Genomic DNA, 7,368 nt, shown 5'->3' on the forward strand with positions numbered 1-7,368 from the left:
GAAACGCAACATTTTAGATTATTCGAGAGCCAACTGGCCACTTTTTAGAGACATTATTACAGACAATATACGACACACGATACCCTAGAGACCAATACAGACATAGAGGAGGCTGTGACACATCTGACACGGACGATCACGGACACCATCCAACACACAATACCGCTGCGACACGCAAATACATCCACATTTGACACACTACCCACCCTACAATATATTAGTTAAAATTAAATTAACAAACAATATTAAGAAGCTGTGGCAACGTACTGGTGACAGACTACTAAAGGAACACGTAAACAGACTGACCAAAATTATTATAATGAGATACGTGAGCACCGGAACGATACTTGGACTAAAAAATTAGAAACCATCAACCTGACCGCACAAAGTTTGGCAAACAGCAAAAAGACTGACGAGGAAAACAACACCTATCCCGCCACTCAAACTACCTGACAACAAGCAGAAATTTTAGCAATACACTTTGAAAACATACACAGACAAAACGCCGACATGTCCAACGCAGACTTAAGACGAGACGTACGCAATTCTATTCAAAATTTTACTGAACAATTCAACGACAAAGACCTACGAATAGACCCTGCCACAGTTTTTGAAATAAAATCGACAATCAGAAAACTACCGAACAGGAAAGCACCCGGACCGGACGGACTACAAAATATATTACTGAAACAACTACCAACGAACGCATACATACTGATTACAAGAATGGTTAACCGTATAATGGCCAAAAGCCACTTTCCTGCTTCATGGAAAACATCAACCATATTTCCTATCCTGAAGCCGAGGAAACAGCCAGACTCTCCGCAAAATTACAGACCAATCAGCCTCCTCAATACAATGAGCAAAGAACCTGAAAAAATACTGCTCAAACGCATCAACAACACATCAGACGAAACAAGATTATACCAGACACACAGTACGGCTAAGGAACAGCACTCTACGTTACATCCACTGACACAACTAATAGAAAACACTGTACTCAACTTCAATAGACGAACCATACCGGATTGGTGCTGCTCGTTTCGTCGAGAAGCCTTCGACACCATCTGGATGGACGGACTGATACATAAATTCATAACGCTTAACTTTCCAATATCATCAAAAAATCAAAAAACTACTCTATTCTTACCCTCACAACCGCAATTTTACAGTACAAGTAGACAACACATCCTCGACGATTAAACAAGTGACGGCGGAAGTGCCGCAGGGCTCGATCCTGGGACCGTCCTTGTTTAACGTCTACATCCACGACATGCCCACTGACGCCGACACAACCTGCTGACATTTGCTGACGACACTGCCATTTACAGATCATCACGATCACCAACGCTACTGACTACAAAAATACAAGACATATAGACGCCCCTGACTGATTATACGGAAAAATGGCAAATTAAAATTAATCCTTCTAAAACAGAAGCAATTTTTCTTTACAAAAAGCCGTTGGTCCATTACACTTACTGACTTGACGAAACTAAAGGTCCAAGGAAGTCAAATACCTTGGCGTAACCTTGGACTATAGACTCAGCTTCACAAAACATGTAATACAAAAATTGGACAGGCTTATGGGATGTTAAATCTACTGAGACCTCTCTTGAACCACAACAGCCCGCTAAGCGTGAAGAACAAGCGAACACTTTACTACTTGACACTAATAAGACCGATACTGACATAACGCCGCTCCGCATGGAACGCGACGACTAAGACTAACTTACAAAAACTACAGACATTGCAAAATAAACACTACGACTCGTACTCAACAAAAATAGGACCCTGACTAGACATTACTACTCTTCAAAATACATACACAAACAGACTGACTTACCGACCATACTAGACTTTATATAAAGCTCACTGAAAATTTTTATCTAAATTTGGGGATCATCCTAATATTAACATCGCGGGCCTCGGCCAATACACAAGAGACGATATTTGGTATGGCAATCACGCCATGCCAAAATATATACTGATCGACCCATAGCGGTAAATGAAATTGGCTCGACACAAATTTTCTCCCTTAGAGTGAATAATTTTTATTATGTTTTTCTTCTTTTGTATTATTATGTGTTATTATAAATAGTGCTATGTGATTTTTTGGGGGGATAAATTTTCTTTCCTCTTTTTTTGTCACACAAATATGAATTTATTTATATATTCTGAATTAATTATTGTTTGCAAAACCAAATCCAATGAAGGATACAATACCTACGGGTAAAAAAGCCATGTTATAAAATGCAATGTACATACTTTTATATAATGAAATATATAGTCTTTGAATTGAAAATTGAAATTGAAATACTCACAGGATTTTGTTTTTTCATTGAATGTCATTCGATTTTTGTGTTAAGCATAAAGTCTGGAATTCACCCGATATCGATTTAAAATCGTGCTTTTTTAAAAGCAATCGGGTGTAATTCTCCCAAGATATTTAATATCTTGTCAAAATTATAAGGTAAACGTGCCTTCTGCTGACTCCTCTTTCCAAACACCGGATTGGTGTTGCTAATGGTTAGAGGATAAGCCATATTAGCAAGTGAATTTTTCTAAATTTAAATTTTTCTAAGTCTTTAGATTAACTTTATTCAAATCAGTGCTGTGCATATTGAAGAATACAATAATATTCCCAGGCAGGCCCCTGGGAAGAAATTAAAAATAATGAAAATGGAAGTATTAACGAGCGAGACCCTCAAAAGCAAATACAATGCGCTAAATGATCGGACTGATATGAACACGGACAGGAGGCTTGAGGAATACAAGAAGGTCAAACAGCTGAAGAAAGCCAAAAACAAGGAGGTCGAGAAAATTGATGTCGGGTCACAGCCATCCACTTCAGGCGTACAGGCAGCACCATCGAAGAAGATAGACATGAAGCAAGAGAAAATTTCGCCTATCATTGTAAAAGCTGAAATAGAGTTGAAAACCATCCGCTATATCCGGGATACAACCAAGATCAATTTCAGGTATCAGTTCCTAAAAAAAATTTACACAAGTTTATACCGATTCAATTACTGACCGCGAGCAATTAAAAAGCATATTGCTAGAATGCAATTACCCCTTCTACACCTACTACCTACTCTTGAAACACAATCTGGGAAAAAAATAACAATTACGGGACTCCATCCATCTATAACTGAGACAGAAGTCGCGAAGACTGCAACAGAAAGGAGCTAAAATAAAACAAGTGGTGCAAGTCATACGAAAACAGTCGGACGGTAGTCAACATAAACTACCAATATACATAATTTTAGTCGACAAAGACCAGGATATGGCGGAGCTGAAGCGGATAACCAATATTGGTGGACACATCTTCTCCTGGGAGACCTACAGACCACAGAACAGAGCGTTGCAGTGCCACAAATGCTTGAACTTCGGCCATACATCGTACACCTGCGACCTAAAGTACAGGTGTATAATGTACAACAGGTGCGTGCCAGAAACTGCCAACTGAGGCACCGATGTGTGTGAACTGTGACAACGAACACCCGGCAAACTACTCAAAGTGCAGTGCGCTTCTCAACTACAAGGAAAAAAAAAGTGATGCTCTCAGGAGAAGACAAATATACAGGCCAGCACCAACACCAGTGCCGCTGACGAGGAGCTTTTCGTCAGCTTTAAATAACACCAATGTTGGCCAAATGCCAAATCAGCGTTTCCTCAACTCCCTGTCCAAGGTCATCATTTCGAAATATGATCCAGACCTCATCTTTACCGGTTGAGCCTACACCATCAACATCACCGATCCGGCCTGAACCATCATCATCACAGATCCGCCTGCAATACTCGTATCACCAACCCGGCCTGCCTGCAGCCAGTCCGATCCAGATTTCAGTACACCAAGGGACTTCTTTGCTGCTATGGGCGAGATCAGGATGCTGTTTGCTGATCCCCAGGTAAAACAAATTTTCAGTGAGCTTTATAAACTGACAAAATCACTAAACACCAACATGACATATAACGAAAAATACATTACAATATTTAACTTTTAACAGCATCTCCATAAACCAAACGCGCGACTTACACATAATGCACTTTAACTCTAACGGACTTAAAAACAACGTAGACGAACTGAGACAGACAATAACAAATTATGACTTGGACATAGTACTGATTAACAAGACACACTTAAAACCTACGGACAGACTCTACAACAATTACAAATTTACAAAAACGACAGACAGACGACGCACGCAGATGGGCGGCACTGCGATTTTGATTAAGTATAACATCAGACACGAGCAAGTGCCAAACCTGACAGCGGGCGGTTTCTGAAATAACAGCTATTAATGTATACAAGAGAGGTCAAAAAGTAACCATACTATCGATTTACATCCCGGCAAGCAGACTAGAACATACGGACTTACAAACTACTGGACTCAAATAGATTTGTTCTTATGGCAGGAGACTTTAACGCACAACACACAACTTGGAACCGTAACTTCAACAACGCGAACGGAAACAGACTTTACGAATACCTGCCGAATACAACACCATAGACGCACATCTACACTTTCCTGACCAGATACGCGCCACCGTACACACACACCCATCACAGCACGATCGATTTGGCATTGACAAAAAATCTACACGTAACTTCCAAACCCATAACAAGAACACTTTTTAACTCCGACCATAATCCAGTTTCATGACCATTTCAGACAGACTAGACGTCGACCAGACGCCCAAACGCAAATTTTTAGACTACACCAGAGCCAACTGGCCAATTTTCAGAGACATCATCACAGACAACACACGACACACTATGCCAATCGATACCAACACTGACATTGAGGAGGCTGTAACACAATCTTACACGGACAATCACAGACGCCGTACAACAGACTATCCGACACTAGACTCAAGACAACACCACCAAGACGACTTGCCAGAACCTCATTTGAACTGACAGAAAATTATTTCCAATGAAATACGTGACCACCGAAACAACACTTGGACCAAAGACTCGAGAACTTAAATACTGACCCACACAAAATTTGGCAGACAGCAAAAAGACTGACGCGGAAACCAACATCCATACCTCCACTCAAATTAACTGACAACAATTACGCAACGACACCAGCAGACAAGGCGGAAATATGGCAAAAAACTTTGAGAACATACATAAACAAAATGCCAACGTCAAACGCAGACCTGAAACAAGACGTACACGAGACAATTCAAAACTTCACTGACCTCCACAGGGACAAAGACTTAATAGACCCTGCCACAGTTTCCGAAATAAGACAATAGTTAAAAAATTACCGAACAGGAAAGCACCAGGACCGGACGGACTACAAAACATACACTAAACAACTGCCGACGAACGCCTACATTTTACTTACGCGCATAATAAATAGACTAATGACAAAAGGCTGCTTTCCCGCTTCTTGGAAAACCTCCACCATATTTCCAATAGTGAAGCCAAGGAAACAGCCAGACATACCACAGAACTACAGACCGATCAGCCTCCTCAACACAATGAGTAAGATAGCCAAAAGGTATACTACCAAAAGACTTAACGAACACAGACACAACAAAAATTATACCTGACACACAATACGGATTCAAGAACGACACTCCACACATACACCCACTGACAAACTCATAGAAAATACGTTCTCAATTTCAACAGACGAAACCATACCGGATTGGTGTTACTCGACTTTGAAAAGGCGTTTGACACCATCTAGATGGACGGACTTGTACATAAACTTATCCAACTCAACTTTCCACCGTACATAACGCGAACTTTACACTCATACCTCTCAGACCGCAACTTTACCGTACAAGTAGACAACGGACTTTCGACGGTTAAACTAGTGACGGCGGGGGAGTACCGCAGGGCTCGATTCTGGGACCGTCACTGTTTAACGTCTACATTCACGACATACCCACTGACGCCGACATAACGTTACCGACGTTTGCTGACGACACTGCCATATACAAATCATCATGATCACCGACGCTACTGACTACAAAGATACAGACACACATAGACAAGCTAACTGAAGCTACTCTCCAAAATACATACACAAACAGACTGACGTACCGACAATACTCGACTATATAAAAAAGCTCACTGAGAATTTTATCTAAAATGTGGGGATCATCCTAATATTAACATCGCGGGCCTCGGCCAATACACAAGAGACGATATTTGGTATGGCAATCACGCCATGCCAAAATATATACTGATCGACCCATAGCGGTAAATGAAACTTGGCTCGACACAAATTTCTCCCTTAGAGTGAATAAATCTTTTATGATTTTTTTCTTCCTTTGTGTTATTATGTGTTATTATAAATAGTGCTATGTGATTTTTTTTGTGGGACAAATTTTCTTCCTCTTTTTTGTCACACAATATGATTTATTTATATATTCTGAATTAATTATTGTTTGAAAAATCAATCCAATGAAGGATACAATACCTACGGGTAAAATCCATGTTATAAAATGCAATGTACATACTTCATTATTGAAATTATATATGTTTTTGACTTGACTTGACTAAATACTCACAGGAAGGCAGAAGATCGACTCTGATACGAATCGATTCTAAGTATCGGTCTTATATTGCCTCTTTCTTGAACAAAGCGCAAATTTGTCAGAGGCTTGCTCGGCTTCCGACACAAAATTATAAGGCGAAAGTGCCTTTTGCTACTTTCTTTCCAAATTCTGGATCGGAATTGATAATGGATTGAAAGTCAGCACATTTGAAAGTGTTATTCAAAATTTTCTAAAGTCAGTACAGTATTTTATTTTCAATTTAATAAATTCAGTAGACATCGTAATAAAATCGCCAGAATTCCCGGGCCGGAGCCTCGGGAAATGTCGCAAGACATGGACGTCTTGACTAGCACCGTGTTGAAGAATAAGTACCATGCGTTATCGGACCGCAGTGAAATGGATACGGACCGGGAGATAGATAAGTACCGGGTTGTGAAACGCAAGAAGCGGCTAAGGCAAAACAACGTAGAAAATGCGATTGGAAACCAGAAAGCTACTACTCAGAAGCCATCTACAACCAGAGCGGAGCAGTTAACAGCAAAGAAAACCACCGTACCAGAACCAAGGATACCACCTATTATCGTCAAAAGCCATCTGGATTTGAAAGTGATTAAATATAAAAGATACCAGAAAATATATTTAGGGTCCAATATTTAAAGCCACAATTATACAAAATTTTCGCCGATACGATTGCAGATCACGAAAAATTAAAACATATTGAGGGATTGTGATTTCCAATTCTACCTTATACTATGCAGCATGACATCCCAAAGAAAATGACTATATCTGGCCTAAATCCTGCCATGACTGAAACGGTGGTTCTCGAAGAGCTGAAAGCCAACG

Source organism: Ctenocephalides felis, unplaced genomic scaffold (genome assembly GCF_003426905.1).
Source record: "Ctenocephalides felis isolate EL2017-DRISC unplaced genomic scaffold, ASM342690v1 CF-g0.4_SCAFFOLD_00845, whole genome shotgun sequence".
NCBI lineage: Eukaryota > Metazoa > Arthropoda > Insecta > Siphonaptera > Pulicidae > Ctenocephalides > Ctenocephalides felis.